Source organism: Heterocephalus glaber, unplaced genomic scaffold, assembly GCF_053883595.1.
Source record: "Heterocephalus glaber isolate CG9 unplaced genomic scaffold, H.glaber_assembly_v1.0 deba00001673, whole genome shotgun sequence".
Lineage (NCBI taxonomy): Eukaryota > Metazoa > Chordata > Mammalia > Rodentia > Bathyergidae > Heterocephalus > Heterocephalus glaber.
The window spans coordinates 22283351-22296784 of record NW_028258410.1 but is presented as its reverse complement, the minus strand read 5'-3'; the positions used below and the strand labels follow the sequence as shown (position 1 = coordinate 22296784).

The window sequence follows — 13434 nt, the reverse complement described above, 5'->3', positions numbered from 1 at the left end:
CAAGGCCAGCCTGGACAAGTTAGTGAGAAACTGCCTCAAAATAATTATAATAATAGTAATAATAATAATAATAGGATATGGATATAGCTTTGTAGTTGTGTCTCAGATCTGTGAGAGCAGTTGTGAGCTAAGAAGACAGGCACAAGTGGCTCTGGGGCTATATCTACACCTCTGGCTTCCTCCTATTTCTACATCTATGTGTGAAGAAAAGGGGAATCTGTCAGGGTTATGATCAGATCCAAAACTTTCCTTTTGGGAACTGGGTATGATAGTGATGATGGAATGTGAATTATCGAGCAATTTCTACCCAGAGCCCTCGGCTTCCCCTAGTTGAAAGACATTCCTAAGAAATGTATGCTGAATGGAGAGACAGCATCATTTTACAAGCTAGAGATTTTATTCCTGAAATTTTAGGGCAGAAGTCCCAGCTCTGGGAGGTCCTGAAAGTACAGTCTTGGCCACCTGTCCCATAAGGCCCAACAGACCAGCAGTGGTGAAGGGCAGGAAAGAAGCTTTAATCAGTGTATGGTGGGAAGCACGGATAAGGCGTTCAGGGTCTGTTTTCTGGGGGGTGATGGAAGCTTTGGGGTTTGAAATAAAAGAGGAACAAAAGCAAGGTTGGGGGATTTGCGTAGCTGCAGCACAGGTAATTCCGGTCAAGCCTTGTTCTGGTTTCCTGTCTCCGTACTGGCTCTGAGGATTTGGGGGAGCCATCGTTGCTTGAGGGGAAATTTAGTTCCCATCAGGGATAATGGTTTCTGCTTAGGAGGGACAGGTCAGTTCTCTGCAGCTGCTCCTGCCTGGTGGAGGACCTCATCCGGGATGGTCTGTGAAGCTTCGATTTTCCTGGAACCCGAAGTGATTACAACTTTAAGACAATGGTTGGAGACTCCCAGACATCACTCCCGTGGTGTCTGGAACCAGACATTGTAAAACCACAATAATTACTTAAAGCAATTCTTAACTTACCCATTTACAAACATTTTATAGCACAAGCCAAAAAATACCCTTACGCAAAAAGGAAAATGTGCTGAGCATCTCATGCCCAGAAACAGATTGAAACAGTTAAGTGAATACCATTTTAGATGATTTCTTGGTATCACTATACATTAATACAGTTGTGAAAATTAAAACTTGGCAACACCAATTATACAGCTTTATAACTTGCTGTTTCATTTAAGAAGTGCAGGAAATATATTTTCACCTCAATAAAGTCATATCAACATCGCAATCTCTCTCTTTTGAGACCAGATCTCACTGTGTAGTTCAAGCTGGACTTGAACTCACGGCAATCCTCTTCCCTCAGCCTCCTGTGGGCTGGGATTACAGGCGTGTGCCAGCACGCCCAGCCATCTTGATCTCATAATGATATAATTAATAACTTCTTCCTCCCCCTCTCCTAGTAGCCTCCTTATATGCCCCTTCCTTTCTCCTTATTTCCTTCATCTTGCCTAATAATGATCTCTCTTCATTTCATGTCATCTTTTTAAGATTCCATATATTAGGAAAACCATGTGATACTCATCTTGCTCTCTGCTTTATTTCACTTAACCTGATGATCTCCAGGTCCATCCATTTTCCTGCAGATGACATAATTTCATTCTTCTTTGTGTCTGAATAGTGCTCTATTGTGTATGTATACCACAATTTCTTTATCCATTCATTTGCTGATGGGCACGTGGGCTGGTTCCACACCTTGCTTATTGTGAATGTTGCCACAATAAACATGGGTATACAGGTATCTCATAGTATCTGGATGCAATTCCTTCAAATATATTCCAAGGAGTCATATTACTGGGTTATGTGTTCTATTTTTAGATTTTTTAAACCTTCACACTGATTTCCATAGTGGTTGTACTAATTTACATTTCCACCAGCAGTGTAGAAGGTCCCCCCACCCCCATCTCCCTGCTCCCAGTATTATAGATAGGCAAGTTAATTAGATATCTTGTTGGCAGGTAGACAGGGCCTCCCTTAAGGTACCAGCCCTCCAGAAGCCAACACAGCAAGGAACCAACATGGAGAACAATTGAGGCACTTTCACTGGTCAGCATTATAAAAAGAAAAAGAAGTACTGCTTCCCCTAGAGATAGATAGCAGTGATTGATATTCTAAGTGGGAAATTCCTTGTATGTGATTTGTCTTCCCATTGGATCCCCATTTAATCAATATTACCTGGGTGACTGCACTTGTAATCTTATTGGTTGGTCATGGTTTTGTCCACCTCATACCCACCTTGTAAATTTCCACTGGGTCTTATAGTTTTGTCCCACTTTGTACCCCTCTCACCACATGGCTTTGCTGTATAAAACATCTTTGAAAAGTGGGGTGGGTGGGCAACCCACTTTCCGGTCCCCCTTCTGTCTCTCTTAGGCAGAAGCTTTCTTTCTCCCAATAAATTTTTCCTACTCTTAACCTCCGTTGTTCCTAGAATTCATTCTTCAATTTTAGAGAACATGAACTCACGTTTCAGATATCTAGTAGGTTTGGGAGTTACATCTCTTCCCCTATATCACCACTGTGGATTGTTGTACTCTTGATGACAGACGTTTTGACTGGAGTCAGATCAAATCTTAATGCAGTTTTTATTTGCAGGTCTTTAATGGATAAAGATGTTGAATATTTTCTCATGTATTTATTAACCATTTCTACATCTTTTGACATTAGTCAGTTCAATTTATTTGCTTATTTATTGATTGGGCTATTTGATTTTTGATGTTAAGTTTTTTATATGCTTTAGATATTAATTCTCTGTCAAAAGAGTAGCTGGCAAGATTTTCTTCCACTCTGTAGGCTGGCTGTTTACTCTGTTGATTGTTTCTCTTGCTCTGTAGACTTTTTTTTTTGTACCAGGGATTGAACTCAGGACTTTGCACTTGCAAGGCAGGCTCCTTTGCCAAGAATCAGATGGCTGTAGTTATATGGGTTTGTTGCTGTGTCTTCTATTCCTTTTTATTGGTCTGTGTGTCTATTTTTTCCAGTACCATGCTGTTTTTGTTATGGTGGCTTTGCAGTATAATTTGAGATTGGTTATTGTGATGTCTTTAGCCATGCTCTTTTTGCTTAGGACTTCTTTGGCTATTCTTGGTCTTTTGTGTTTCCATATGAATTTTAGGAATTTTTTAGTTCAGTGAAGAATGTCATTGAAATCTTGATGGGCATTGCACTGAATCAGTACATCACTTTTGGAAATGTGGCCATTTTAACAAGATTAATTCTGCCAATCCACAGACCCAGGAGGCCTTTCCATCTTGTAGTGTGTTCTTCAATTTCTTTCTTCACTATTCTGTAAATTTTATTGTAGAGGTCTTTTACCTCTTTGGTTAAGTTGATGCCTAGGTATTTTCTTTTCTTTGACACTACTGTGAATGGAACAGGTTCTCTGATTTCTTTCCCAGCTCACTTGTTGTTGGTGTATAGAAAAACTGTTGATTTTTAAGTGTTGATTTTGTATCCTGCCCAGTCCTTTATTTATTTATTTATTTATTTATTTATTTATTTATTTATTGGTACTGGGGATCGAATTTGGGTCCTTAGCTTGCGAGGCAGGTGGTGGAACCACTGAGCTAAATCCCCGGCCCTTATATTTTATTTTGACACAGGATCTTACTAAGTTTCCCAGGCTAGCCTCAAATTTGCAATCCTGCTGCTTCTTCCTCTGTGGCCAATTTTATAGGACAGGACAGTGGGGCTGGGAGTTACTTATTTGAAAGGCAACTGCTCAGACCTCACCCTAGATCTGCCAACTCAGAATCTGCTTTGGAAGTTCTCAGGACACTGATAGTGTTACTGTTTCCCAAGTACTATGGCTGAGCCTTTTGGCTTCAGAAGGTGGAATCAGAGAGCCAGGGCAGGTGGGAAGGGCAGGGGCCCCACAGGCAGGGATTGGCTAGAAGTTTCCTTCTTAACTTCATGCCATCCTCAAGGAGATTGGGTCCCCAAGACTGACTTCAGTCCCCAAAGGGCAATGGTTGAACAATTGTGCCTAAAAGAAACCTCAACAAAATCCCCTGAATGATGGGTTTGGAGCACTTCCGGGTTTGTAAATATATCAATATCCTGGGATGGGGGTGCACCCTGGACAGGGCACGAAACCCTCCCTTACCCTGTCCCCTGCATCTCTTCCTCTGGGCTCTCCCTGAGCTCTGTCCTTTACAATAAACAGTAGCAGTAGGTTAAGTGCCTTCTGGGGTTCTGTGAATTCTAGAGAATCATCAAAGCTGAGGCATGGCGGAACCCCAAAGTTTATACACCCAGTGCAGGAAAAGTATGAGTAGACCCTGGAACTCGCAGCTGGTGTCTGATGAGACAGCTGGCTCAGGTCACCCAGCCCTGGAGTGGCACTGCTGAGACCTAGAGACACGACAAGAACCGGGATTGGGCTCTGAACCCACAGACCTGCCAGATCTCATTCAAAAGTGAAGTCTGCTGGTAGGAGGGGTTGGCAGCCACGCTTTCCTAGCACTTTATAAAAATAAGATGTCCCCACAATGCTTTTCTTATTCCACAATACAGAACAACCTTTTTCCAGTGGTTACAAGTATTCTTGTAAAATATTATTTATTGATTTTCAAACTGTTAATTTTGTGTGTTTTGTGTGTGGTGTTTTTTTGTTTTTTTTTTTTTTGGTTTTGTTTTGTTTTTGAGACAGAATCTCACTATATAGTTCAAGTTGGCCTTGAACTCCTTATGTAGCTAGACTGGCCTCCCACTCATGGCAACCCTCCTGCCTCAGCCTCCTGAATGCTGGGATTACAGTCATGCACTACCACACCCAGCCCTGTAATATAGTTTTTAAAATTATTTTTTAAATCACAAAAGGAATTGATGCTCATTAAAATTGTGAAAGGATGTAAAGATGTACAAAGAAGGCTTTGAGATTCCTCTAAAAATTCCATTCTTTCTAACTCTGAGAGATAGAAAGATAACAAACTGGTTTTCTTCCCTGTCTTCCTCCCTCCATGACAGCATATGTAAAGGTTTTCTTTCTTTCTTTCTTTCTTTCTTTCTTTCTTTCTTTCTTTCTGTTAAGCAATGGAAAGATGCAAAGACATGGAAAAGTAAAGAGAATTACATAATAAACCCCTATGTACCCATTATCTAGCTCCAACAATTATGGACCTGTGAAGAATACTGTTTGTGTGCATCTCCCCCACCCCCAGCTTTAAAATCAAGACCTCGGCATCATTCTGATTAACCCATGAATACCTAGTGAGGACCCATACACTTTACATTATCACCATACCACTGTCACACCTAATGAAGGGAAGGTCCCAGAAAGCAGGGTCTCGGGTGGAGAGTTCACACTTGTACCACCAAGCTCCCTGTTCTCTATCCCTGGACACAGGTAGTTTCTGTTGCTCACTGTTCAGACCTGCTGTGTCCCCTCCCATGGGCGTCTCTCCTGCCCCTGCAGCCCCACTGCCTGGAGCCTCCCGTCACTAGTCCCGGCTGGGCTCTTCAGTCCAGATTCCTCTTCAGTGCCAGCTCCAGAACTTCAAGATCCTTGCCTATGATGGCTGCAGAGGGAAGCAGAGCAGCACTTTGGAGAAGGAGTGAACCAGCATCTGCGGGTGACAGCCTGGGCCTGGGCAAGACTGGGAGCCAAGCCACAGAAGGGAAGGTCTGGGGACAGGGCTGGAGTCCAAGGGCTGCTCACATCTGCACAGCACCGCTAATGGAGGCTTCCGACTTCGGAGGATGAAGTGGCCGGTGTCCCGTGAGGCCACACACAGAACACATGCTCCTCAGGCAACTCGGCAAAAGGTCGCGGTGACGAGTGTTCTCCACATAATCTGAGCCATCCCATCTGTTCCCCTTTCCAGATGGCAGCACTGAGGCAGCCACTCTGCACAGTGGGCCCCAAATCCGCCTAAGCCTTTACCACCTGGGCTTGGTGAACTTGCTTCACTCCCTCCTGTCCCTTGGCTGTGAGAGAACCACGACTGCTCATTTCTGAAATGGTTGAGGATCTCTCAGGGTGTGCAGGGTCCAGGCTACGGGCATCAGTAAGGACAAACAGCAAGTTTCTCTTGCACAGGTGCCACGGACGGCAGCCTCGAGGTGCTGGACTCTGGGCCAGGGCTGAGCTGAGGCTGCCTTCTGCAGAGTTCATGCCCTTCTCGGCTTCCTTCTCATCCTGCCCTTCTCAGCAGACCCTGGCTTCTTCATCTCCCCAGGCTTCCCTTGTTCCAGCACTGTCTCACCCAATAATCTCAAAGCACCACAAGAACAAAAATGGTGTGTCTTTGTTTTTGTCACCACTTTGTCCCTGGCGCTTAGCACAGTTCCCGGCACATAGGACACAGGCCATACCTATTTGTGCAGTGAATGAGTGAATGAGCTCCTCTCATCTGCACTGACTATAGGGGCAGGGGCCTGATGCCAGAACTCTAGGCCTAACCCTCAACTTCACCCCATCTTAGCCTTCATCCTCCACCCTGCTCTCCCGCGGTGCAGAAGTGGGATGTCTGCATCCATTTCTTCTTTTTTTTGGTACCGGGGATAGAACTCGGGTCCTTGTGCTTGCGCAGCAGGCAGTGAAACCACTGAGCTAAATCCCTGGCCCTGCATCCACTTCTTTTTCTTTTCTTCATCCAGTTCGGAGCATCAGCCGTACTGAGCAGTGGCAAGGGTGTTTTCACAGAGGAACTCCTGCAACTCCCAAAACATTGGGCGTTTTTCCTACCTCTCTGGCATGTTTAAGTACATTTTACTCATTCATTCTCTCTTTCTCTCCTTCCTTCCTTCTCTCTCCTCCCTCTCCCCCCCTTTTTTTGTGATGCTGAGGATCAAACACTTGTGCTAGGCAAGTGCTCTAGCACTAAGCAACAATCTCAGCCCATATATTCATTTCCTGATTAAACTAACTAGAAAGAATTCGGTTGTTTGAAACTTAAACTTGCCCTTAACTGGTGCCATCCTCAAATATGGTGATATTTCCTTCCCGTGATTCTGCAGGACAGTGGGAATTTCCTTTTTCCTCCTTCAGACTGAGCCCTGACAGTTATAGGAAGCAAACCTATGACAGTGACTTCTACCTCTTGATGGCTATTCCAAGCTACACAAAACCTGAGTTACCCTTTTTTTGGTACTGGGGATCCAACTCTGGATCTTGCACTTTCGAGGCAGGCAGCGGAACCACTGAGCTAAATCCTGGCCCCATTAAAGCTTTTTTATCTTTACTTCTTGGACCAAGTCAGATTCAGGAGCAGAGTGTTCTTCTGGATTCTGTTCTTGTCCAAGTTTTTTGTTTAGTTGTTTTGTATTGTTTAATGATTTTTAACAGGCAGTCTTGATATGTTGTCCAAGCTAATCTGGAGCTCCCTGGCTCAAAATGATCTTCCTGCCTCAGCCTTCCAAGTTGCTGGGACTGCGGGACTTGTAATCTTTCATTTCCCGTGAATCCTGCAAGGGAGAGTGCATTATTTGCTCATTTTACAGGGACAGAAGTGGAGGCATGGAGATGTCACATGGCTGGTACCCTTGCTTCCTGGACAGGCAACAAAGGACTATAAACCGAGTGGCTTAAGCATCAGGAATTTATTCTTCCACAGCTTTGGAGGCCAGAAGTCAGAGATCAAAGGCCACACCTCTTTAAAGCAGCCAGGGAAGAATATGTTCCAGGCCTCCCTTTTAGCTTCTGGAAATTTCTTGGCTCATGACAACATAGCCTTTCTATGATGTGAAAACAACTCTGTCTCCCATTTCTTCCTTTTAATAAGGACCCCAGTCATGTTGGCTTAGGGCCCATCCTAATGACTTCATTTTCACTCTAATCCACTCTCAAAGAGTCCGTTTTCAAATAAGGTCCCATTCAGAAGTACCAGAGTTCAGGGATTGCTGTGTCCTCTGGGTTAGGGTTAGGGTTAGGGTAACCATAGCAACTGAGGGGTTGCAGGTCCCAGGCCTGCCTGCCCTTGAGTGGGAGGACTGTAGAAGTTAAGAGCTCACTTTCCCCAGCCGCGCTACAGGGATTGAAACCCTGTGTCTGACTTGGCTTGGGGGCTCCTAGGAAGCAGAAGGCCAGGAGCTTATTGGTTCAGGTGGAGCTGGGGGAGTGGAAGAAGGGGAAGAAGAGGCAGCTGGTCAGCATTGAGTCACCAAGCCACCATCACTGTGAGCGGAGCTTATGTCTGTCACAGACCCTGGGAGGTGGGGTTGATACACCTCTGACCCAGTTACCTTCTCTGTAAAATGGAGCAATGCTATCCTCCCAAGGAATTCACAGGCATCTTTTGAAAAATTGGGTATTTTTGAGGTTCGTATTGCTTATGGTGCTGGAATGCTTTTGAACAGTAAAGACCAAAGCAATTTATGGAAATGCTTAGGTATTTTCAGTTATCTTGGCTCCTGGCTACTTTCTCAATGTTTTGTCTATTGCACTAAGGAAACAGGTAGCATTTCTTGCAGTGTTGCTTCCTGGAAAATGGCCCTAGGACGTTTCCCTGGTGCCCAGGAGTGCCACAGTCCTTCTGACGGGTCCCAGACATGCACAGGGGGATCCCAAACCTCTCTTGCTTCAGTGAGAGTATCAATTGGGTTCAGCCCCTAAGGAAAACCCTCTCATCACACTGTACTGTTTATTGGACCCTCTGGCCTCTCAAAGTTGTGGGGAGGGCTTTCTCCTGGGGATCAAAGATACCCCTTCTTCAGCCCTAACACCTACTCTTTTTTTTAATGAAAATAAGTTTATTGCTTTTTAAAAATAACATAGCAAAGCCAAATTTGATTTTATCTAAGTGTTAACAAAAGCCAAATACATTTCAGTAAACAAGGATTTCCAACCTAACACCTACTCTTTACGCGGTCTCTGCCTGCCCCCTAGCGTCAGTTGGGGGAAATACACCTCTCACCGCCCACAAACATCCCACCCCTTCCTCATCTTGGAAAACTGAGCTATTTGAGAACGCACCCTCGTTTTCAGAATAGGGTTTCATTGCAGAAATGGCGGCAGAACCAGGTTTCTGTCAAGGTCCAGGATTGTGCAAGTATCATCTTCAGCTCCTCTTTACCTTCATCTCTAACGGAGAGGACAATCAGCTCTTCCTCAGCTGCAGGATTGGTGGCCCAGAGCCAGGCCCCGTAAGCTGGATTGTTCACCCAACGCCTGCAACATCTGCCGGCCCGTGGGCCTTCTCTGTCACCTCGGTGATCACTGCCACAGTGACTCATCGTCTCGCCAGCGTGACCAGCCTCTGCGAAGGTCAGCTCGCCATCTCACCTTTGCAACCAACATCAGGCATTTAAAAGTCTTCATTAGAATAATCTATATTATTTCTCTACCTCCATGCCCTCACTATCTTAATTACTTTTCTTCTTGCTGAGACAAAATACCCGACACCCAATTTAGAGTGGGAAAGGTTTATTTAGCTCACAGTTTGTAGAGGTTTCAGTCCATAATCAATCACCTGGCTCCAAGGTAGGGTGGTAGAGCAGAAGAGAAACCGTTCACGGTGGGCAAAAGGTAGCAAAGCAACAAGGAAACCAACAAGTGACCTTAGCAGCTTCTGTCTGCCCCCTCTTATATTCTTACCAGGTTACGGCAGCACCAAACCAATCAGTGGACTGATTTAGTAATCACACACCCTTAATCTCAGCATCACATACTCTAGATTGAGCCACCTCTGAAAAAGCCCAAGCTATGCCCACATGAGGCTTCAGGGGACATCTAGACCCAAGCCATAACACTCACCCATCACAGGCTTGCTGTCCACACTTCCTGCTCCCTTATCCCCACTATCTCTCAGAAACATTTTCCTCCTTTTCATTGTGATAATCCTCACAACTCCAGTGCTAACGGCATCACTGACACTAACCCTGTCCTTATCAACCCTTCCCTTTCACCCACCTACCTTCTCCTCTTTCTGTCCTGGAAGAGGCTTCAGGATTCAGGCACATCATTGTGGTCTCCGTTTTTCTGAAAACCTCTGTAGGTAAAGCGTTCAAATTCACAAGCACAGTGGACGTGTTGGTGAGGCCAGCATCTGCAGGGACCCTCTCTGTGGGCAGCCGGCACCTTGTCTCAAAGTTTAAAAAAATGAAAAAGGACTGTGGGTGTAGCACGGTGGTAGACCACTTATGGGCGATATATGAGGCCCTGAGTTTAATGCCCATAGCCACAAAAATTATTTTAGGGTTATTTAAATGACAGTGAACAAATATAATTTTATAGGTGGGAAAATAATATTTACATGAAAAATCTTCAATGTCCTCGAGTAGTCAGCAAATTAAGAAACTGCTCTTTCACTAAATTTTATTTTTACTCCTTTTTGCATCTAGATGTGGTTATCGCACAAAATGATTAACCAAACCACACACACACACACACTCACGCACACACACGCACACACCCTCAACCTTTAGCCCTGGAGACCGGGAGCCTGGTGTGTAACCTGTGTGGTACAACAAATGACGTTTTGATATGTTCACCTTTCTTGATGAGGACAGCGCCCGTCAGACATGCAAGCACGTGGCCTACACATCTTCATCTTACCCTCTTGTGAGTCCTCAGTGGGCAGGACAGAGCCATCTGGATATACTGGAAAAATCTGAATTTGGGGTCCTAGAAGAGGGAAGAGACCACTCTAGAAATGGATATATATATATACATACACATATATGAATATATATGAGAGAGAGGGAAAGAGAGAGAGAGAGAGAGAATAAATCCAGGGTCTTCATACTGAGCTACATCCTCAGCCCTTTTTATCTTGAGACAGAGTCTGCTAAGTTCCCCAGCTGAGACTTGGCTATCCACAGGTGAGACTCAAACTTTCAACCTTCCTGCCTCAGCCTGCCAACTGAGGAGATTACAAGTGTGTACAACAGAAGACCTTCCACTCACTGTTTTTTTTGAGACAGGGTCTCCCTCTGCAATTCAGGCTGGCCTTGAACTCACAATGATCCTCCTGCCTCAGCCTCCTGAGTGCTGAGATTACAGGCATGTGCCACCATGCCTGGCTTCCATTCACTTTTTAACTTTACGTATTTATGTATTGTTTTCTTTATAACACAACATATGTATTTTTCTCATAATACAAATTAAAATCTGGGGCCGGGGATTTAGCTCAGTGGTCCCGCCGCCTGCCTCGCAAGCTCAAGGACCAGAGTTCGATCCCCGGTACCCCCCCCAAATTAAAATCTGGTGAAGAAGTAAGCCAAATAGACATCCTGAAGGTCCGGCCCCACTGTTCCCCCAGAATGGATGGTGACCACAGGCAAGCCCCATCCCCGATCGGGGCTGAGAGTTCCCCTGAGGTGGAAGGAAGTGGGGAGGCAGCCCCCCCACCCGGCTTTGGCTCCAGCCCCCCCCGCCCAGGTCCTTCCTAAGTCTGGCATGCCCACCAGGCAGAGGGCGAGGCAGCTGCTGAGCTCCGTGGGCACTCACATCTGCAGCTGAAGGAGAAGGGGCCTTACCGTGGTCGTTTAAGGCCACTATCTTCCTTCCTTCTCTGAGACAGGATCTCAGTTTGTAGCACAAGCTGGCCTTGAGCTCTCTATGTAGTCCAGACTGGCCTTGAACCCGCAGTGGTCCTCTTGCTCAGCCTCCTTCGTGCTGGGATTACAGCCGTGCAGCTCCATGTCCGGCTTCCTTTTCTTTCCTTAGAGTCAAAAGTATAAGCGGAGAGAATGTGGACTCTGTGGAGCTAAGCCCACTCACCTTGAAGAAGCCGGTGGGGCCACTGAGCCGCCCAGCCAGTGTTCCCGCCTCTTCTGGAGTGCCGGCCTCAGCCTCCGCTGCTGCAGACTCTTCTAGACACCTTGACTGGTGAGCAACCCTTTGGGCCTCAGTTTCCCCATGTGTAAAACGAGTGCGGTGGACAACATGGTCCCAAGGGGAGAACAGAGCAGCTGCTCTCTGTTCTGTTGTTATTGGTTCCCATCCAGAGCCTCCCAGCCAGTTGTCTCAACATCCGGGGAGAGAAAACATAGCTCTTTGTCTGTTGTTTCATTTATTTAATTTTGAAATAATGAGCTTATTGTTTCATGTGAACAATCATCTTATTTTTAATAATCAAGCTACACTGAGTAGTGCAAACCAGAGGCATCCATCCATCCCTCATCTCACCATCACCCTTCATCCTCCTGTCCTAGAAGGGGACTTGCTGGAGGTCGAGGGACCTCAAGGACATCTCTGTGGTGACAAAATGGTTGGCATTGTCCCAACAACCACCCCTGTAGACAGCATTTGCAGGGGCCCTGCTGTGGGCAGCCGGCACAAAGGAGGGGGACTTGGGACATCTGAGTTGCTTTTTGCTTGGGAGTGGCCACAGTGGTAAGGAACGAGAGTCATTTCTGTGTCCTTATCATCCGATTAGCATTTTTTTCTGAGCACCTCTTTCAAGCTCTGGCTTAGGTATTTGCCACACCTGGCTTTATTTAATACTCTATGGAGAGGATGGTTCTGTCCCCACTTCACCAATGATAAAACTGAGGCTCAGAGAGGTGTGGTAAGTTTTCAGAAATCATCAACCAATAATGGGAACTGAGGTTCACATCTAGATCTAAGTCCACATCCTACCTAAGCTTTTATAATCTAGAATCAGCTTTGTTTATAGTTACAAAAAACTAAGGAAAAACCTAAATATTTACCAACAAGAGACTGATGGGCTACTACGAAGTCATGAAAACTATATTGTCAGTCTATATGCATCAGCATAGAGCGATGGCCAGAAATTTTGTTGAACAAAAATCCAAATTCCAAGCAGAGACAGAGTATGGTCCTACGTGTAAACCACAGAATAACAATTTAAATGTTATTCAAGATATTTGGAGTATTTATCTCTGGTAGAATTTCAGATGATTTTTGTTTTAAAAACTTGTTTTTCTTTTTCTGGAATTGTAATGCACAACTATACTCCCACCAATCGGGAGACTGAGGCAGGAGGATTTTTTTTTTTTTTTTTTTTGGTACCAGGGATCGAACTCGGGTCCTTGCCCTTGCGCAGCAGGTGGTGAAACCACTGAGCTAAATCCCCGGGCCATGGAGAATTGTAAATTCCAGGCCAACCTGGGCCCCTCAGCGAAATCTTGTCTCAAAATAGAAAAGAAGTGCTACAGATATAGCTAAGTAGAGTACTTTCCTAGTATGTATGTGTGGCTCTGAGTTGAATCCCCAGCAAAGCGAGAGAGAGAGAGAGAGAGAGAGAGAGAGAGAGAGAGAGAGACAGACAGAGAGAGAGAGAGAGACAGACAGACAGAGAGAGAGAGAGAGAATATTTTAGATATATTTAATGAACAGGTATCACTTTATGATTGGGAAAATACATTTACACAAAAATCTCTAATATTCAGGAGTAACTGGTAAACAAAGAAACTGATCTCTTTGGCTGAATCTTATTTTAAATACCTTTGGTCTGGGTGGCACATGCCTGTAATCCCAGCCCTCTGAGAGGCTGAGGCAGAAGAATTGAAAGTTCAAGCCCAGCTTGG

The 13434-nt window shown here is 45.2% G+C and overlaps 1 long non-coding RNA gene across 2 annotated transcripts; it reads right to left on the bottom strand.

Annotated features, from left to right (window-relative positions):
• Positions 1–402: 402 nt before the first annotated feature.
• On the bottom strand, positions 403–11923 carry LOC110344570 (uncharacterized). Of its 2 annotated transcripts, none has more exons than XR_015446095.1 (3): positions 11419–11923; positions 8915–10564; positions 403–846 (listed from the first exon to the last, which is right to left on the bottom strand). It is a non-coding gene; the product is annotated as an uncharacterized LOC110344570 (long non-coding RNA). The 2 variants fall into 2 exon arrangements; XR_002387226.2 differs by lacking the exon at positions 403–846 and adding an exon at positions 4542–7407 and having other exon boundaries at positions 11419–11922.
• Positions 11924–13434: the final 1511 nt, after the last annotated feature.